Source organism: Lissotriton helveticus, chromosome 3_1 (genome assembly GCF_964261635.1).
Source record: "Lissotriton helveticus chromosome 3_1, aLisHel1.1, whole genome shotgun sequence".
Lineage (NCBI taxonomy): Eukaryota > Metazoa > Chordata > Amphibia > Caudata > Salamandridae > Lissotriton > Lissotriton helveticus.
In genome coordinates, this window is record NC_136061.1 from 1,905,475,674 (window position 1) to 1,905,497,663 (window position 21,990).

Sequence of the window (21,990 nt, forward strand, 5' to 3'; positions counted from 1 at the left end):
TGGGTAACTTCATCTGCAGGAATTTCTGGAACATGTGTGGAACTAAAAGAGGAGGTAACTGGACCAGAACTAACACCACCAATTGACCAATTGTGTTCAGAAGCCTCTGCCACACCCTGCACATCCCCTTCCTTAAAATAAGAAAAAAAAACATTTAACCACCAATAATCTCTACAACCATCCTCAACGTCTTCTGACTCAAAATTAGCCTTTGCCAGAGCTATACGACTCATGTGGTGTATGCTACCATCTACCAAATTGAACAGTATACTGCATAACTTTAGTGATAAGCTTAGGATTAAAAAAAAATCTAGGTTCCAATTTCTCAGATTTTTTTTTTTTTTTTGCCCACTGTCCAACTCTCACAGAAACTTCTTTAGTACCATGTTTGCTATCAAGGAACTCCTTATTTTTTTTTATTTTTTTTGCGTTCGCCTAACTTCACCGATAAAGGAGTCTAAATCCTCACAAACTTGCTCACCGTGTAGCCCCAAGAAATGGAACTATGTGTAGAAACATAAATTCTTTCTAATTTAGCAGTATCTTTCTTTTACACACAGATATTCCCTACTAGAGCAATTTTATTCTATTCTACTCTTTCAACCATATAATTTCTCCTGGGACAGTGTAAAGCAATACATTCTTGTTCACTACCTGTACTAGTTACGAAACTCTACATCAACTCTGCTTCAAATCAGACACCATTGTTCGTCAAACTATAAGTCTACGATTGCTACAATGTACACTAATACTCAGTGCAGCTAAATCATGAGACTCATAATATCCATAGCAAAACTTTGCTATGGCCAACTAGTACGAAGATGACAGTGAATTAAGCATTTAAAAAAAAAAATTATGTGCCTTGTCCGAAGTTTCACATTAAAAACAATTACGAACATGTCTATCTATGTTCACATCAATACATTTTAATACATCTTTTGGTCCAAGAGATTCTTGGATGACCTTAAATTTGGGACTAAGTTCAACATTTTTCAAATTTTTTTTTTAAACACCATTCCAGAATAACTCTATTTTAACCTTTTTATACCATCCCGAATAAATTTACTAGAAACTGTATGCAACATAACATCTGCAGATAAGCTTAGACAGAGAGTATCTTCAAATACTGCATCACACACCAAACATGCTTTGGGTCTCAGACAATTTCTTTAATCGGTAAGGAATGCCTACTGACATGCCTGGAACAAACTGTACATTATAAACGAAAACTTGGAGACTTATAGACATCCTGGTTATTCTAGTTGATGCTTAGGATAAATCTTCCATAGTTAGTGTTTTAATTAAAGTTTTGTGGTCTGACCTTAAGAAAAATGTCCTGCCCTAAATGAGTGCAAGAAAGCTACGTATTGCTGTTTTCAGTAACCAAAACAACGAGAAATGGACAAAACTTCCCTTAAAGAGGTATCCTGCTGAATCTATCCATGCCCATAATCAGAATATTGCCTTTGAAGACAACGACCTGAGAAAAGTGGCCACAAAGGTTCGACATTAACCTCTGAAAAACTTTAGCGGCTGATGTCCAGTAACTTTAGGTCTTTCCACCCTAATACAAGTGGACCATTATTTGCAACATATACTTTTCCCATAGCATGCCTTCCCTTAAAACGAAACACGAGGGTTCTAAACCCTAGAATATCAACTTCTCCGCCTGTAAAACTTTCGGCAGTAACATCATTGGGTTCTAACCACCCTCCTATTTTGTCCACAAAATGACTTTTCCACATTTCTTGTGGCACTACAGTGAACGGTGAACCCGAATCTGCCGTCAATTGTAGTGTAATTCCACCCAAAGAAACATCACAAAAAGGATTAAATGATGAGCAACTAGAGGCATCCAAATCCACTTTGTCCAACCTTGATGAAGAAAAATTACCCTTGTGTCGGACATACATCACCTTTTTTTTAACACATTCTTGTTCTTTCTGTTGCACACTCGCGAAAAGTGTCCAACCAATCCGCACTCCCAGCACTTGGTAGAACTAGCAGGGCATTTCTCAAAGAAAACAGCATGTGAATAACTACCACATCCAAAACAAATTAAGTTGCTACACTTCTTTTTCTCAATATCCCCAAATCTCTTCCTAACATGGAAATCAGTTTTCACTTTCTCAAACTTATCGGTTCCAAGATTCTCATACCCTGTTTCCTCTTCTACCACCTTCCCCACAGTTTCTCCTGCATCCTGTTACCCTGCGATAACGTAGCTTTAGAACAACGATTAGACATTTCTGTCTTCCTAACTAAGGCAATTATATCTTTAAGACATTTATAACCCTCAACCCATAACTTGTCGTGTAAGAATATGTTCCTGGTATGCCCTACTACTATGTCAAGAATTAGATCATTGTAAAATTTAGCAAATTCACATTTCCTCGCTAACCTTTTCAAAACTGAAGTAAATTCCTCCACAAATTCAGCAACACCTACTGAGGGAGAAAAAATATCATCCAACTTTAATAATGCATTTTCAAAAACATCCAAATCCCCTACTGTTTTTTCATGCGTATGCATTACTTCAAGAATGCGCAAACCCTCTGGACCCAGTGAGTATAATAACATTTGTTTCTTCTTTTCAGGAGAGAATGTACCGTAGACATCCTCTAAGTTTGCAATGTAATTTAAGAAACATGCTTTCCAATCCAACCAGGAAACAGCCGGTTCTCCAAAAATTGACAAAAATTCTCTAGGGGAATTGTTTTGTATACTCAATGGATTTTTGTCTCTGGTCGCAACTGTTCTTGATCCGCTCGCTGTCAGTGGCATAATTGAACGTTTTACAGAGAATAAATACCTGAAACAAAACTGGTTAGTTATTGGAAACAACTCCCTCGTGACTGATGTCTTCGTGAAAAAGAAACACCTAACACAATAACTAGACAGTTATTTGAAACAACCACTTCATGAACGATGTCTTCGTGAAACAACAGCTGAATTTTGAATAAACCACTTTGTGAATAATGTATGTTTTCATATAAAGGAAAACCAAAGATAACAACTTGTTAGTTCTTGTACTCGTTGAAAATTGAATGCAACCACTTCATGAATGATGTCTTCATGTAAAAGGAATACCAAAAAAACCAACAACTCGTTAGTTATTGTACTTGTTGAATCATCAAATGCGCCCACTTCGTGAATGATGTCTTACAACATGTAAAATATTGTACTTGTTGAATATTGAATACGACCACTTCGTGAATTATATCTTCATAAAAGATCTTTTTTCAAACAAAAAGAAATACAAAGTGACCCATTATTAAACTAATGCTTCATGAAATTTCTGCTGCATGTATGCACGCGTGGGTTCGAATCCCATCCTCGTCGCCAAATTTGTAGTGACCTCTTCATTAATAAGATGACATCATAGGAAATTATAGTAAGTATTTATTTGAAGAGTGGTACAGGAGATAAAAGTGCATGCAGCAGATCAAGCAGGTAGCAGTATAATGAAGTCATGACATTCTTACAATCTGCAGAACACCATGAACAAGATTCTATTGCATAATACAATTCCATTAATCATTAAAGAAACATACAATCACTACACATAGCTCTCATATACTGAGATTGCTGCCATAATTTGCCGCTGCACCGCCTGGAACAAAAGGAACAAGTGGATTTTATTAAAGGACAAGCAGATTTATGAAGCAACCTGCCCCATGGACAAGTACATTTTTTATTAAATTCCACACCCCTAACTAAGTACATTTCAAAATGCCAGTTGTGGTAGGATCCCGGCAACTGTACAGGAGCAGTTCGGCAAAGGAGCCCCCTCCAAATTTTTGAAAAATACACAAGGTCCTGATAAAGTAGGAACAGTTTCATATCCTGGTTCTCTTTGTCATGAAGTTGCAGTAATAAATCGAATTGTATAACTTACATTATTAGGGGCGTTCTGGTTGCAGAAATGATTGTAATTATTGAGTTGACCCTAAATGTTCGTGCTTTTCGCTGTACTAGGGAGGGCCTGGTGCTGTTCTCTTTCTTGCGGATTACCTGCCAATAGTGCAGTGTGCCTTCTCTCAGAAAAACCTGTTTCAACCGGCTGAGGAACACTCTCACACTTACTATAACCATCTCGATAATGAAACACCCCTGTTATTTATCCTCTCTCAACACCCATACGCAGCACTCATAAAATACATACAAGAAACACGATTAGCATTTGCTTATTTAAAGAACTCATTTAAAGCGAACTTTCAAGCATTAGGAGAGCAAAAGTAGGAAATTACATATTCTGTCATATTCATTGCGAAAACGGTAACATGTAAATCACATTTTGCCTTGTGCAAGTATGCAGCGCTGGACCTCAAAGCCTCCAATCACATCAGTTTAGTTTGTATGAAATCATGAGCTGTATAGTGTCCGCATATTGTAATGGATTAAGTCGTTGGTCGTCTTGCTGCATTGATTAATAGAGAGATTTAAATGCTTTGCTAATTCACTACTTTACTTTCAGCTAATAAATTATTCCAATTATACTAAGTGTGCATTTCACTGTCTACCTAGAGAATTCTTTGCAACGCCATTACCCCCACCTAGTGGTTCCAACTGGTAATACATTCTCAGAGAATCGGTTCCCGAGATGGAATTTAAATGGGAATGCCCGGCCACTTAACTCTCCCCCCCCCCCCCCCCCCCCCCCCCGCACCCTTCTCTTTTTTCTTCCTTTGGCCCTTTTCTCCTCTCCTCTCTTCCCTCCACTGTAAATATATATATATTTTTACAATAAAAAATTACAGAAATCAAAAAAATATATATATATGTTTTAATGGAAGTATGTGCAGCCAATTTAGATGAATTCTCCTTATTGCTTATTGTAAAAACGTATAGCTATCTATCTAATTAATGACCGGCACACTGTGTGGAATATTTCACTCACTTATGTCAATTATTTGCCTTTCCTTTCTCGCTCTTAATGAGGTCTGTACAGTGATAACTGCAATTGTTTTAAATTCAAGAAGGATATATAAAATCTAGCTGCCAAGTTACAGGTATAAATACAAGTCGGAAACTCACTGTGACTAAGCTCCCACACAGAAAACACACCAAAGGTTTCACTAAGGGTAACTTTGCCTCACCTTTAATAACATAGTCTAAGCAGGAGGCTGGGAGTATTATACCTAACAGACACTATTATTCTAAAGCAATTAACAACTGTTATTCCCAAATCCCATATCATTTAATAAATTGAATTTTAATGTAAGAAAGTCACAGAAAAGAAAATGAAGAATGGGAAAACCAATAGTTTTTGACTTTGTCAATACATGTTTAGTTATGTTATGGCGAAGGTGTCTGCCCCTCATTAATCTAAAAGCAACATTGACTCTTGGTCCCAAAAAGAGACAGAGGACAGGGGACCAGCACCATGCAGACCCAGGCATGAAACAGTCTGAGTGTGTCACCCTTGAGGGGGGTGGTGCTTTCCCCCGAGAAGTTCTGGATGGCCAGGTATCTAATCAGCATCAGGGTTAACACCCGTGGCTAAGAGGCCAGCCTCAGGATACCTCCCATCCATGAGCTGGTGGGAAGGAGAGTGGAAGTAGGGTGCCTAACACCTAGGGCTGTTGCCACCCACTCTGAGAAACCCAAAATGTCAGGGAAACCTCAGGGCCAAGTAGGGAACTCTTTGCAGGCCACATGGCTGCAAGTGAGGCCTGCCCAAGGCTCCCACTTCAATCCTTCACCTGGCAGTGGGTGGCCCAGCCCATGGCTCTTGACACTGACAGCTGTCAGTGACCTCTGTTGGTTGTTGTCCCTAAGGGCAGAGTTTTCCTTCGGTTGGCGAGTGAAGTCTGATCCAATGGTGGAAAGGGCCATACCACTCTTTTGCCTAATTTGATCTGCTTTACCACCCAATCTACCACTCTGCTAATAACTCTTAACAAAGGGCACCATCATTTGCTGTGGCAAATACCAGGCAGGGAGTACAAAAACATCTGCTTAAAAAGCCATCATGTGGGACCTGCTAGGTATTGCAGCACCCACGCAGTGGGGAGCACAACCCAATGTTAAAGCATGCCACTTCGGTGGGTCAGGGCTGTTGCATCCTTTCAAGGATGCCCTTCATGACCATACATATTTTTGGTTCCACTGGCTCGATTTGAGACTTGGTGATCATACGGAAGGGAACACTTACAAGATTTTTGGAGTCTTACTATACCCAGAGAAGATGTGTGCTCGACAGTTCTAAAAACTCTCCTTCCCCTATTATTTTGAAGAGCACCACTCAAGGAGACCAGGGGAATCCTCTTGGTAAGAGACAACTACTAATTTCACTCCCATTTGGAGCCAGCTTCTTCTGGGTATTTTCACTCTGGTAACGTGCTGGGCTTCTCCTTCTGGAAAGTCTCGTCTCCTGAAGGACCAGGCACCCTCCAAATCTCTCTAAGAATTTAGGCAGTCTTCTAGGTACTAGCCATACCCTCCAGCAGGAAGTTAAAACTTCATGTGATGTCCCCTCAACTCTGGGAGAGTCGATGTCATGCAGAAACCTCCTTTGGTCACACAGCCGTTTTTTGAGAAGTCCACATAACTCACTTCTATGGTCATGATGAGCCTAAACAAAGTATTTTTCATTTGGGTAGTGGGGACCTGCTCCCCAAACCATATATTGGCCGCAGGAACCCCAACCCCCAAGGCAAGATGGGAGCAGTGTCCAGGAAACTCATCCCCTAGAACACTCAATTTGTCCTTGCCAGGAAGAGCGCGGGCAGGAAATACAAATCCTACTCCCTGCCTGCACTCTCCTAGGCAGGGTACATAGGTTTGCGTCAGTCCAATGGTGGCAGATAGAAAAGCTGCTCCTGCCTAGCAGGGGCATACCAATACAGCCAACTCCCACCACCCCTGGGATGGGTGCAGGTAGAGATGTCAGTGCTGCAGGGGCCCAAGGGGCTCTACTCATTATCTATGGTCTCGCATTGCACCCACAGAACTTTTTGTTTATTTAGGCCCCGGGAAATGAGGTCCGCGGGTCCATGTATTGGCTCGGGGAGGGGTGGCTTACACCCACCTCCCCTCAAATAATAATGCAATATCACTGTTCAATTTCCCTAGGGAAAAATGCATTGGGAAAAGGTGTTTCAGGATCCCTCTTTTTCTCTGCCCCCGCTTATGAATCACCCCGAAACTTTTCACCCATCCCCCTTTAGACCTGTTTGACAAGTTTCAGTCCCTCTACCCTATGATCTATAATTAGAGCACTGTGCCAGCACCAGACAGTGTCTGCTGACACTCGGTCCCCATAATGTTAAAGTCCTGGTGTTTTACCCACTTTGCATGCTCTGATGTTTGCAGCCCATCACCACCAGTGCTTTAATAGGGCTGAAAAGTGTTCACTTTCTAGAGGTTGACAGCATACACGGCATAACAAAGACCTATTTAAAAAAGGGTGAATCGCTATTTAGGAAATGCAAAACCAGCCCATTGGTGCAAATGGCATGGGATTTCCTTCTGGCCAACCAGATGAGATGATTACAGCATTGTGCAAAATATTGGCACTTGCTCCTTTCCCAGGCTATTTTGTTTTCTATTTCAAATTGAGTAGATTCACTTCACTAGAGCTAACATATTTGTTCATTTCTTTCTTGCAAAATTGAGAATGTTCAATAATTCTGGCTAGATTTAAAGTTGTTTCTAAATCAGGGTCCTAAGTAGACAACATTTTCTCTTGAACTTTCTTATTGTTTGTCCTTTCGATCAACTGATCCTGGATGATTTAGTCCATGATTTCCCTATAATTGCTTGCAGCAGCAAGAGCTCTGAAAGTGGTGACAAAATCGTCAATTGATTCTTTAGGAATTTGAGAACATTGAAGAAACTTATGGCATTCCAAAACTATATTTTGCCTGGGATTGAATCGTTTATCCAACGTTTTGAAGATAGATGCATAATCATCAACCACCATTTCAGAATCATCATCTTCTCCTCCGCCAGAGTGAACTCTAACTACTTCTAAAAGTAGAGTTTTCAATATGTTTCTTCCTTCAGACCAGTTTGTATATTAAGAGTGCTTTTTTCTTTTTTGATGGAAAATATCCCCATCAACCGCTTTCAAATAAGCCTAAAAAATGTCCTTCCACTGTTGACACTTTAATGGAGGAGTGCCTGGAACTTGAAGAAATGGCGGAGGTGTCAATATTCTTTCTACAATGCGACAGTAGGTGAGTTGCTGCCTCACAGTATGCAGGATAAAACTCGCAAAATGTGATCTTAACCATAATAACCACTTTTGTCCTGGATGCTGTGTGTGAAACGGACAGGATTTAGCTTTCTCTTATTTGCACAGGAGAACATATCACAGGTAATTAGTCCTGGGTTCTTGATAATATGTTTTATGCTTTAAGTTGTGTGAAAACATCTTTAAAAAACAAAGGTGCACCTGTCACCGAATGTTGATGAAGGCTTCCTAGTGTCTATAATGATGGTAAAGTTCAATAGGTTCCTAATTTACAAGCGTGCCTGTCGCCGTTAGTGCAGGCCTCACGATATACGTTGTGACCAGCCGCGGCCCGTGGAGGGAGTAACGGTGGCGCAAGAAGGCGGGGAGGGGGAGGGGCAGGGTGGAGGGTGCTAAAAACCGGCATATGGATAATTGAAGGTAAGTAAACAATTTAATTAATAAAACGAATTTCGTAGCGTTACCTGCATCGCAAAATGCGATGCAGTGCGCGCTACGAAATTCGTTTTATTAAATAAATTGTTTACTTACCTGCAATTATCCATATGCCGGTTTTTAGTACCCTCCACCCTGCCCCTCCCCCTCCCCGCCTTCTTGCCCCACCGTTACTCCCTCCCCGGGCCGCGGCTGGTTGTGACATCTAGTTTTAATGAGTTAATTCCCAACTCAAAATGGACGCTATAAGATCTTCATGTAGCAAAAGATGCAGTGATGTCCAAGGCAACAAAAATGGCTGCCACTTTGCACATGGAATGTGTGTGTTTCTACAGTGAGTAGGGTGCAGTTCAGGGAGCTTCATAATCAGTTAAAATGATTGCGGCAGTGCGCGCATTAGTGCATATTATTACGGCCGATACTGCCAGATGACTTCAGGGCGGCTTCCTGATTAAGCAAGATGGTCAATGAGGATGTGCGCGCCTGCAAGTGCTTCTATGGCCACTAGGGCTTGGTGCTCGAGCACATCGAGCGATTTGCTATGCGGCTCTCGCTTACTTGGACAAATCCAAACTGGCACAGGCATATACTGGCACAAAGCGGCCATCAGAAAACAAAGGAGTAAACCTCACTCGTGCCATGAAATGCCATACTCCACACCAGGCCTGAAGTCTCAAAATCCAATGAAGCACTGCACTCTTAACCAGCAACGTGAGGGCACTGAGGCACACCAGGGGAGCGCGCCGAAATCCCATCCTCATCGCCACTGAACAGAAGCTCCTTGACTCAACGGTAGGAGTAATCACTTTAGTCCCTCTCAACTTCGACACCCAAGCAGCAACTGCCAATGGATTTCCCAATTAGTACCCACACAATGTTCCATGCAGGATACTCCCTCACCAATCCAATCCCCACCATTCTATGAAGTTTAGAAGCATGGTGCCCTAGTCACTATCAAATGGATGCCTATGCAAGCCTCTGGCCTCTTTCCTGTGTATAGCTTTACTCTTGGCCTCGACTCACTCAATAGTGGCTTAACACCATGCACCTAGTTTGGTAGGTACTACAGCCTTCCAATTTATTGTGATTGCCTGATTGGCAGTAACTAGAACAAGGTCACGAAAGTGAGCAGCTACTTTAATTTTTTTCTGTCACTAAACAGCCCTAAAGAATGTGTCTCCCAGCTCATTAAGGTAGCTAAACCGTTAATAGCAGTTATCCTACCCAGAACTTCAGACCAGTAAGACCCCAAAGATGGATCATCCCATACCACATGCTGAAGGGTGACTGGAATACGGCGCATCAAGAATAGGAGGGGCTAGCATTAGGAAAAAGGGGTTGTATGGCATTACAACGCATGCATTACAACACATGCCTTTACCACACATCCGTTACCATGCAATGCCTTTATTACGCAATTCTGTTATCACACATGTCTTTACCATGCATATACCTTTACCACGCATCCACACATATACCTTTGTTGTACGGTTCCCACTAGAAAAGGTAGGACTGCATATTAGGACAACAGGACATCAGAGTGCAGCGACTGAGTCCATCTACATCATCAGAGACTGTTTACCCAACTCCCAGCTAGCTCACAATGCCTCACCTGAAACTCGAATCCTTTTGGAGTGGCAGGTCATTTTGGCAACCTCAAACATGACACTCTGATCCCCCAGGGAATAGCGGAAACAGATCTTACTCCTTTCGTTGTTTAATAATTCATGCTTATGGTAAACACAAGGAAAGATATATTTATTGAAACAATTGTAATCTTGCACAGAAATAATGAGCTGCGATAGTTAGGCAGATAGAACAAAGCAATGTAACCAACATTATGAACGTGATGTAAAGAATGAACTGTCGAACCATGGCAGTTAAATTTCAATATAAACTTTATGGAAACATTTAAGAGTTTAGCTCAATTGAACTTCCAAAAAAAGCAGACAAAGTCCAGAAGAACACTAAGAATTTTAGTAAAGAAAAGGCATACCTATATCTTCTTGACAACTATTATACTCAGGCCCAACAAACATGCAGACAAGTGACCTGGGGCAAATTTAAGGACAACAGGCGGCTGACCTTCTCTGAATAATTGTGAGGGACAGAAAGTTCAGATGATCTAGGAGAAAGGACTCACAACCAAGGACCAAACAATTTTTAGGCCAAACCACGAAGGTCACAGACAGAGGTGGGGGGAACAGGGGCAGGATCTGGAACCAGTACTCAGGAGGCCGCCAGACTCGGAGCCAAGATTACAAATGGGGCCCATATGGGCAATAGAGGGCCATACTGATTTCTTATCAGAAACATTGCCCAGTTCACAAACTCCAGAGAGAACAGAGTACATCGATACCTCACAATGTATTCCTATCTTCAATCTATCCCATCACACATTGGGCACAGGGGCAATATCACTACTTAGTACAGGCCTCTCCTTTGTTCCTGTTGAAAACATAGACTACTTTCAAATTCAATATGAACTATAAACAGATTCTTCAGAACTAATAAACTCAAACATTTCCTGCCTGACAACCCCCCCCTTCTGCTTCCCTCCTGAGGTCTCCCACCACATATATTCCCCGAATGTCAGAATGCCAGCAGAAATACTGGCTTTTGAAAAAGCAGTGCTCAATGACGTGCACATTCTCAGAACAACAAGATCGTTCACCCCATATAACATCACACTACAGGAGAGACAGGCGTCATACACAATAGGTAATGCTATGAGCTAGAAATAAAAGGACAACTTTCCAACACAGATCATTATAAAAAGCTAATAACTAATCTGACACAGGAGATCAAAACCAGAATATTGGAAGCAAATACCCATGCCTTGAATTCTGGTTTCTTCACAAAACAAGAATTTGACTTTCTCAACAAGAAATCCCGATGGATTCCTGTTCTTTACACTCTCCCGGAAATCCATAAAAATTACAATTCCCCACCGGGATGACCTATTTTATCAGGGTGTGACTCTATTCTGGAACCTTTGGGTGAATATATAAATGTTTTCATCAAAGATTTTTTACCGTGCCTTGATGCACATGTTTGTGACAGTACCTTTATGATCAATCTAATTAAAGGCTTATCCTTGATGTAGAGCAAGAAATATTAGTTACTCTTGACATTGAGTTGCTCTACACCAATATTCCTCAACAAGACAGCATTGAGGGCATAAGAAATATCCTTGACACCCGTCCAGCACCGGCCAAAGAGCCCACTGACTCCGTGATAGAGCTCCTGGAGATAGCTCTCACCACAAACTACTTTCTGTTCAACCATGACTATTAACAACAGTGCTCACACACTTCCATGGGAGCAATTTTTGCCCCAAATCTAGCCAATTTGTATGTTGGCAAATTTGAAGATGACTTTGTCATGCATGAGCAAAACCCGTTCCAAATCAATATTATTGGACCCGGCCTCGTGGCGTGGTTCGCCTCTGTCCCTCCGCACCCCGTGAGCGTAGTCCTGTACCCCGAACCCCCTGCGCAGCCCCCCTGTTAGCGTGGCCTGCACCCCGAGCCTGGTCGCCCTACTCCAGTTAAGCCTAGATCCCCCTAGCACCTCGACCAGGCCTGCCTTTCCCGTCCCACGCCCGGCTCCGAGCACTTAACATTGCATGCCCCACAAGGCCCGGACGCCATCTTCCCTTCCGACATCCCTGTCTCCCTGGGCCTAGCGTGCCCCCGGCCCCCAGCGAAACCCAGACTCCAACGGCGCGCCAGTCCCGGCTGGGGGGTAAAGGGCTCCCTGAGTAAGATAAGACCAAGGAGTTTCGATTGCACCTCCGGCCTCCCCTGGGAGCCTGGTTTCTCTCCCACCTCTGGCTTTCCCTTGTGGGCCGGATTCGATCGCACCTCTGGCCTCCCCGAGTGCTGGCTCCAGACCCGCTGGGCGTCTGGGAATTCCCGGACCCTACTTTTCAAAGGGATCAAAGAGCCGACCGCCAGACCTCGCCCACGACCAGCCCCCAGGGCTTGCGACCTCCGCCTGCGAGGGTCCGGACATCAAAGGGCTAATGGACTATATCTGGGCCCGCCTGACAACTAGCGGGCAGTTGTATCTTGGACCTGAAGCCCTGCTGATCTGATCGCGGCTGACCCTAAGAAGAACTCATCTTGAACCTCTGAGCCCTGCTGACGCTGTCGCGGCTCCCTCCTCGCAACCAGGAACTGGACCATCGGAGCCCTGCTGACGCTGTCGCGGCTCGACCTCTAAGACCATCGGAGCCCTGCTGACGCTGTCGCGGCTCGACCTCTAAGACCACCGGAGCCCTGCTGACGCTATCGTGGCTCGACTTCTAAGACCATCGGAGCCCTGCTGACGCTGTCGCGGCTCGACCTCTAAGACCACCGGAGCCCCGCTGACGCTGTCGCGGCTCAACCTCTAAGACCACCGGAGCCCTGCTGACGCTGTCGCGGCTCCCCACGAACTTCTCCAGATCGAGCCCTGCTGACCTCGTCGCGGCTCGAGGAGTACTCTGGTCCGGCTGGACCATCGAGACCACCATCACGACCGAGCCGACTCGACGGAGGTGAAGCAGCCAGTACGACCATCATCGTCCGTACCCCCCGGCTCGAGGATTGAGAGCTGTGCGTAGGGTACGCCCCGTACTGCCCCAGAGACTAAAAGACTGTCCCGCTTCCCCCTTCCTGAACCCTCAACGACTTCGTGATCCGTCGATCACTGTGTACATATGAGTGCTGCCTTCTTTTATTTTCTTATATAAAGAACTTGTTACTAAGAACCCAACGGTGTGGTGTCTGTTCGTAAGTGTGGTGTGAGCTCAGTGTGTACGATCCTAGACTCGAAGTCCTCCCCGGTGAGGACCTCACGATAAGACTCGGCAAGATCTGTGGGAGAGGTGGGTCTTGGGGTGACCGGGTGAGCATAACCTGGCCCTCTGAGATTGCCCCTTCTAACATTGGTGGCAGCGTCGCGATAAGAACCTACGTCTAGGGATCGTACAGTACTGACACACTACCCGAACAAAGAAGAACAACCATGAGCATCGCGGAAGGCGAGACTACCTTCCGGGTGGATCTCCTGAAGGACTATACGCACCGACAAATGAAGCAGTTCTGCAAAGATCTCCACATCCCGACAACAGGATTAAACACCAAAGAAGACTTTCATCAAGCCCTAACCGCCTGGGTGGAGGCCGGAGCACAACCTCCAGCACCGACAGAAGCCGATGGAGGGGGAGCACCCCTGACCGAAACCCACGCCCCAGAGCAAGAAAGAGCAGAGTCCCCGACGCGGACTCACAGCACAGAGAGAGGTCTGTCTCGAGAAGATATGACCGACCGAGAACGCGACCGAACCCTCGAGCTAGAACTAGCCCGTCTGAAGATGGAAGGGGAACTCAAGCTGGCCGAGAAGAAGCTAGCCATCGAGCAGCTGCGGCTGCAGGGAGAACTGGAGGAGAAGAAACTCCAGAGAGAACACGAAGGGAAAATACTCCAGCTGGAGCACGAGCGCAGCATGAAGGAGATCGAACTAAAAGCCAGGACCGAAGACCACTTAACATCGGCGACCCGAGAGTCCGTTCCCCCGGTGGAACCCAAGGTCCACATCCCCAAAGATGTGGTCAAAGAATATTATGAAAACGATGATATCCAACAATGGTTCAGGGCCTACGAGGTCGCCATGACCTCCCACCGAGTTCCGCAGAAAGATTGGGGAGCCGGGCTGTGGGGGCGATTCCTGAGTGAGGGGAGAGACACCCTGCTCGATCTACCCTCCGCCGAACAGACCTCCTACAGCCACATGAAGGAGGCCCTCCTCACAAGGTACGTACTCACCCCTGAAATGTACCGCCAACGCTTCCGAGAATGTAAGAAGATCCCCGGCACCACATGGGTGGAATATGTCAACTTCTACATCCGGGCCCTGGAAGGGTGGATCAAGGGCAGCAAAGTATCCACCTTCGAGGGGCTCATCGACCTCATTGCCTACGAACATTTGTCTCTGAACTGCTTTGTGGAACTCCGACAGCACCTCCTGGACAGCAAGTTGGCTGACCCCCGTAAGCTGGCCGTCGAGGCCGATTGCTGGGTGAGCACCAGAGTACCCCGGGGGCCCGGGGGAGACTCTGGCCGTAACGAACATGGATCTTCCGGCCAGAGGGGAGGGGGGAATCAGAACAGACAGAGAGGGTCCCAGGTAGGGTCCCCGCGCAGTCCCCCCAGAAACCAGCCCGGCACCTCGCCTCCCACAGCGCGCGCAGGGTTCCCCCCAGCCAAGCCAGGGCCCGAGTCAGCCAAGCCTGCTTCCATTGCCAGCAACCAGGGCACTATGTCAATGACCCCCGCTGCCCTTTATTCAAGAAGCCTGCCGCTGCAGGGCCCCCCGTGCGCCACATCACCTCGGTAGCCCTAGAAGAGGAGGGGGAAGAGGAGTTCGAGGGAGCTGACCCCGCAGCCATGATGTTAGTCTCCCTGGGTGATAGGGAGATGGTCCCAGGAGCCCCCCTGCCCGACAACACCGAGAAGTACCGACAGCAGGTGACTGTCAATGGCCACCACATAGGGGCGCTCCGGGACACCGGTGCCAGTATCACCGCAGTCAAACGACACCTAGTCACTGAAGCCCAGATTGTTCCCCACATCTCCTGCCGGGTGATCGCAGCTGATAACTCCGTCCGCACCTGCCGGATAGCTCAAGTCCCGTTCGAATGGGGGGGGCGTCTCCGGAGAGTTACAAGTGGCGGTCCGCTCCGACATGCCCGTGGACTGCCTGCTTGGCAACGATCTAGAGAGCTTCCCATGGCAGCGGGTTGAGAAAAGGACCCACTTGGAGATGGTGGGCCTGCCCGAATGGGCCTGTGTGAACACCCGGTCGATGACCGCCCGAGGGGCGACCCCAGAGGCAGCACCGGCTACCCCCGAGGACCCCGAGGTCCCTGTACTCTCTGAGACCCCTGAGCTGTTCCCCGGGGAAAGCTTCCCTCGGCCCTGGCGTTGAACCGACCCCGAGCTTGGACGACCTTCCTGAGCTGGCCCAGTGGCGCCAGGAAGGAGGACCGTCCCGAGAAGAATTCTGCCTAGAACAGACCTCCTGTCCATCCTTGGTTGGGCCGCGGCAGCAGGCCGCCGCCCAGGCCGCCGGTGACCAGTCCAGCTCCCACTTTGTCTATTGGGAGAACGGCCTCTTGTATAGCGAACAAAAGTCTGCCGAGCTAGGGTCAGCCCGAGTGCTGGTGGTACCCCTACGCTTCCGCGGCTTCCTCCTGAACCTGGCCCACGACGTGCCCCTGGCGGGACACTTGGGGCAAGACAAAACGTATCACCGCCTAGTCACCCGCTTCTACTGGCCGGGCATGCGCTCCGATGTGGAGGCCCACTGTAGGTCCTGCCCCACGTGTCAGTCCAGCGGAAAGAGCGGAGGGAAGCGCAAGGCCCCCCTCCAACCCTTCCCCGTGGTCAGTACCCCCTTTGAGAGGGTGGGAATCGACATTGTGGGCCCCCTCGACCCCCGGACCTCCCTGGGCCACCGCTTTATCCTTGTCCTGGTGGACCATGCCACCCGCTACCCCGAAGCCATTCCCCTCCGAACGGTGACGGCCCCCGTAGTGGGGCGGGCCCTCATGGCCATCTTCTCTCGGGTGGGGTTCCCCCGAGAAGTCGTCAGCGACCGAGGGACCAACTTCATCTCGAAATACATGAAGTCCCTCTGGCAACAGTGTGGGGTGACGTACAAATTCACCACTCCATATCACCCCCAGAGTAACGGTCTGGTGGAACAATTCAACCTGACCCTCAAGGGAATGATCATAGGTCTCGAAGAGCCCCGGAGGCGTAAGTGGGACGTCCTCCTTTCCTGTCTCCTCTTCGCATACTGTGAAGTCCCCCAGAAGTCCCTGGGGTTCAGCCCCTTCGAGCTCCTCTACGGTCACCCCGTCAGGGGACCCCTCAGCCTGGTTAAGGAAGGGTGGGAGACGGCGGCCCTAGAGCCCCCTCCCGATGTGTTTCGATACATCTTGGCCCTCAGGAACCAGACTAGGAAGTTCCGAGAACTGGCCGAGGCCAACCTCGAGGCTAGTCAAGAAGAAATGAAACGGTGGTATGACCAGAATGCCACTCTGGTCGAGTTTCAGCCCGGGCAGCAGGTCTGGGTGATGGCCCCCGTGGAGCCCTGTGCCCTACAAGACAAGTGGACAGGACCCTTTAAGGTGGTGGAACGTAAGAGTCAGGTGACATATCTCATTGATGTGCAGTCCCCCAGGAACCCCTTGAGGGTCCTACACGTGAACCGCCTCAAGCCCCACTTCGCCCGGTCCGAGTTGAGCTTGCTCCTTGCCACGGACGATGGAGAAGAAGAAGAAACGGAGCCTCTCCCCGACCTCCTGTGCGTGAAAGAAAAAGATGGCTCCGTAGAGGGTGTGAGTCTCTCCTCCTCCCTCTCTCCCGAGCAGCGTGAGGACTATCGCCAGCTACTGGGACAGTTCTCGGACCTCTTCTCCCTCACCCCCGGTGTAACCAGCTGTTGCGTCTACGACGTGGACACCGGGGATAGCCCACCAGTACGGCATAGAGCCTACCGCGTCCCTGACAGAGTGCGGGCCTGCATCAAGGCCGAAGTCTCTAGGATGCTAGCTCTCGGGGTGGTCGAAGCCTCTGACAGCCCATGGGCTAGCCCCGTGGTCCTGGTTCCGAAGGCAGCCGCCCCCGGCGCTGTTCCCGAGCTGAGGTTCTGCGTCAACTACCGCGGGCTCAACGCGGTCACCAGAACCGATGCACATCCCATCCCCCGAGCAGACGAGCTTATTGATCGCCTCGGGGCTGCTCGCTTCCTTAGCACGTTCGACCTGACCAGCGGATACTGGCAGATCGCCCTCACCGAGGGAGCTAGGGAAAGATCCGCGTTTTCCACCCCGGATGGTCACTACCATTTCCGGGTGATGCCCTTCGGGATGAAAAACGCCCCCGCCACCTTCCAAAAGGCTGGTAAACCAGGTACTGGCGGGGTTAGAAGAGTTCAGTGCTGCGTATCTGGACGATATCGCAGTTTACAGTTCCCACTGGCCCGAGCACCTCCAGCACCTCTGGGCGGTGCTGACTTTGAATTTGAATTTAAAAGCATTTATTTAGCGCGCTTATACCCAGCGGTTTCATGGCGCTATAGGAGCTACTACTAGCAACAGCAGCAAGAGGGGCAGGTTAGGCAGCAAAAGCTCTGGAAAAAAGGAAGGTTTTCAGATTCTTCCGGAACTCCAAATAGGAGGTTGCGGATCTGAGTGTCATGGGGAGGGAGTTCCAGAAGACAGGTGCAAGGACCGCAGTTTTCGCCCCACCTGCTTTCTTTTTCTTAAAGCGAGGTGTGACCAGGAGTGCCATGTGGGTGGAGCGGAGTTCTCTGCCCGGCAGGTAGGGTTTGATGGCTGAGCATATAAACTCGGGGGCAGTGCCCATCCTAGCCTGGACGGTGAGGCAACCTAGTTTAAATAAGGCCCGCTCCCTCACAGGTAGCCAGTGCAATGATTTCAGCAGTGGGGTTGCTCGATGGAATTTGGGCAGCCCATGGATCAGGCGGGCAGCCTGATTTTGCACTAGCTGCAATCGGTGTATGGCATAGGCCGGTGCGCCGTTATAGATTATGTTCCTATAATCAAGGCGCGAGAGCACCATTGCCATCACAATTATTTTCAGTGCCGGGAGGGAGAAGAAGCGAGATATCTTCCTAATTATCCGGAGGGAAAAAAAGCAAGAGGAAACCACCAAACTGACCTGGGGGTTTACAGATAGTTGGGAATTGAGAAAGATCCCAAGGGTTTTAACTTTAGGAACCGGGAGGAGGGGGACACCAAGTGAAAGGGGCCAAAACGAGGGGGACCAGGGGCTGCAACCACCTCCTGTCAAGACCAGCTCTGTCTTGTCAGGGTTGAGTTTAAGGTGGTTGCAGTTCATCCAATCTTGGATGAATAACATAACGGTTTGAAAATTCTGAACAGAGGAGGGGGAGTGAGAGAGATTAAAGATAAGCTGGAGGTCATCGGCGTAATTAAACACTGTGACCTCGAGCTGCTGCAATGAAAAAATAAGGGGATAGATGTATAAATTAAACAAAAGAGGGGATAAGGAAGAGCCCTGAGGGACGCCGCACTCCACCTTTCGTGAGGAGGCAGTAAAACCAGCGAGATGAACAGCCTGTGCCCTGTCACACAGGAAGGAATTGAGCCAGGAGAGGGCAGAGCCCTCTATGCCCGCCGCCCTGACACGAGTGAGAAGAATGGAATGATCCACCGTGTCAAAAGCGGCGGACAGGTCCAAGAGAACAAGGGCTTGCGGGAGGTTGATGTCAATGCCCTCGCGGAGTCCGTCCATCACTGAGATCACTACCTTCTCTGTGGAGTGTAGAGGTCGGAAGCCCGCCTGGCAAGGGGAGAGGCAATAATTTGCCTCCACATAAGTGCTCAGGGTACTCGTGATGTGGGTTTCTAAGACCTTTCCCAAATAGGGCAAGAGGGAGATGGGGCGGTAATTAGCTGGGGACAAGGGATCAGCGCCAGTTTTTTTTAAGATCGGGATGATGACTGCTGATTTGTGAGAGGAGGGAACCACACCATTGCTTAGTGAGTCGTTAAGAAACGTGAGGGGAGGGGTAGGACAGGCCGAGAAGATCTGTCTTAAAACATGGGCGGGACCAAAATCCAAGGGGGAGCCCGACTTCACCCGTCGAAGCAGAGGGAGGAGTGAGTCCTTGGTCAGCAGAGGAATGCTAGCCAGTTTGGAAGTAGAGGGGGGAGGGGGCGGGTTAACAAAGGTTAGCGAAAGAGGTGGTATATTAATTTTTATCTGTGCGACCTTCTCGATGAAAAATTCATTTAGCGAATCGCAGAGATGTTGAGAAGGAGGGACTGTTGTCGTAACTCTATCGGATGCTGCCAATTCATGGACGGTAGCAAAGATCTCTTTGGATTGGGACTCTGCCGCTAAAATCCTTCCTGAGTAGTATTCTGTCTTGGCCTCAAGAATGCCTTTTTTGTAAGTCTGTAAGGCAGAATGGTATGCGGATTTCAGTAAAGGGCTATAGGCTCTCCTCCAAGCTCTCTCAGCTCTCCGTGCAGCTAGTTTTTTCACCTTAAGGTCAGAGTGGAACCACCTATTAGCTGCATGGGCTCGCTTAACCGTAATCCGCCTCAGGGGAGCGAATTCGTCGCCCGATTGAATCAGCCAATTATTGATGGATTCCAATTGGTCTGAGGCTGCAAGACCTGAGAGGTCAGGGCTGGACTCGGACAAGGACGAGCAGAGGGACGGCATATCGGCTTTGCCCCATTTCCTGATCCAGGTGTTCTTGGGGAGCGGGGGCTTAACCTCAGGGGATAGTGCAAAGGAAAAGGAAATGAGAGAATGGTCCGACCAAGGGCAGGGAGAGATGGTGGGGGGCGTTGTAGGGACATTTAGGGCCCAGATTTGGTCCAGTGCATGACCATGAATATGAGTGGGGCTATGAATGTGAGGTACAAAGTTGAGGCTAATCATGAGGTCAGTGAAATCCTTGGAGTAAGAGGTTTCGGCTGGGTCGTTAGGCCAATAATTAAAGTCCCCTAGGACTAAGACTGATGAATTATTTATCGCCAGAGTAGCCAGGAGATCTTGAAAACTAGGAATGAAAGATGAAGTGAGTTGAGGGGGGCGGTAGACAAGGACGCAGGTCAAAGGGGTTTGGTATGAGGTCGAGCGCGCTACCAAGTAGTCAACTTCAGGGATTATAGGAGAGGGAAGGATCTGAAAATGCAAGTCAGCACGAGCTATCCATCCAATGGTGCCTCACCATTAAGGCAAGCAAGTGCCAGATCGGACAAGGGTCCGTCGTCTACCTCGGGCACCAGGTCGGAAGCGGCCTCGTAGCCCCCCTCCAGCCCAAGATCGATGCAATCGTGGCCTGGGAGGCCCCCACGACCCAGACGGAAGTGCGGGCATTCCTAGGGCTCACGGGGTACTACCGAAGGTTCATCAAAGGGTACGGCAGCATCGTAGCCCCCCTCACGGAGTTAACCTCCAAGAACCAGCCGAAGAAAGTCAGCTGGACCCCCACCTGCCAAGAGGCGTTCGAAACTTTGAAAGACGCCATGTGCATTGCCCCCGTCCTACAGGCCCCCGACTACTCCCGAGAATTTGTCGTTCAGACGGACGCGTACGAGCATGGCATCGGAGCAGTTCTATCCCAGGTGAACGAGTGCGGCCTAGTCCAACCAGTAGCATTCATTAGCCGGAGGCTACTCCCTCGAGAACAAAGGTGGCGCACCATCGAGCGGGAGGCCTTCGCGGTGGTTTTGGCCCTGAAGAAGCTGAGGCCCTACCTGTTTGGTACTCACTTCCGGGTCCAGACCGACCACCGACCCCTCCGGTGGCTAATGCAGATGAGAGGGGAGAACCCCAAATTGCTGCGCTGGTCCATCTCCCTCCAGGGGATGGACTTCACTGTTGAGCACCGGCCTGGTGCTGACCACGCCAACGCAGACGGCCTGTCCCGATTTTTCCGCCTCAGCGAAGAGAACCCCCAAGAGGATGGGTAGTTCTCCCCGCCTTCAGCTGGGGGGGACGCGTGTTGGACCCAGCCTCGTGGCGTGGTTCGCCTCTGTCCCTCCACACCCCGTGAGCGTAGTCCTGTACCCCGAACCCCCTGCGCAGCCCCCCTGTTAGCGTAGCCTGCACCCCGAGCCTGGTCGCCCTACTCCAGTTAAGCCTAGATCCCCCTAGCACCTCGACCAGGCCTGCCTTTCCCGTCCCACGCCCGGCTCCGAGCACTTAACATTTCATGCCCCACAAGGCCCGGACGCCATCTTCCCTTCCGACATCCCTGTCTCCCTGGGCCTAGCGTGACCCCGGCCCCCAGCGAAACCCAGACTCCAACGGTGCGCCAGTCCCGGCTGGGGGGTAAAGGGCTCCCTGAGTGAGATAAGACTAAGGAGTTTCGATTGCACCTCCGGCCTCCCCTGGGAGCCTGGTTTCTCTCACACCTCTGGCCTTCCCTTGTGGGCCGGATTCGATCGCACCTCTGGCCTCCCCGAGTGCTGGCTCCAGACCCGCTGGGCGTCTGGGAATTCCCGGACCCTACTTTTCAAAGGGATCAAAGAGCCGACCGCCGGACCTCGCCCACGACCAGCCCCCAGGGCTTGCGACCTCCGCCTGCGAGGGTCCGGACATCAAAGGGCTAATGGACTATATCTGGGCCAGCCTGACAACTAGCGGGCAGTTGTATCTTGGACCTGAAGCCCTGCTGATCTGACCGCGGCTGACCCTAAGAAGAACTCATCTTGAACCTCTGAGCCCTGCTGACGCTGTCGCGGCTCCCTCCTCGCAACCAGGAACTGGACCATCGGAGCCCTGCTGACGCTG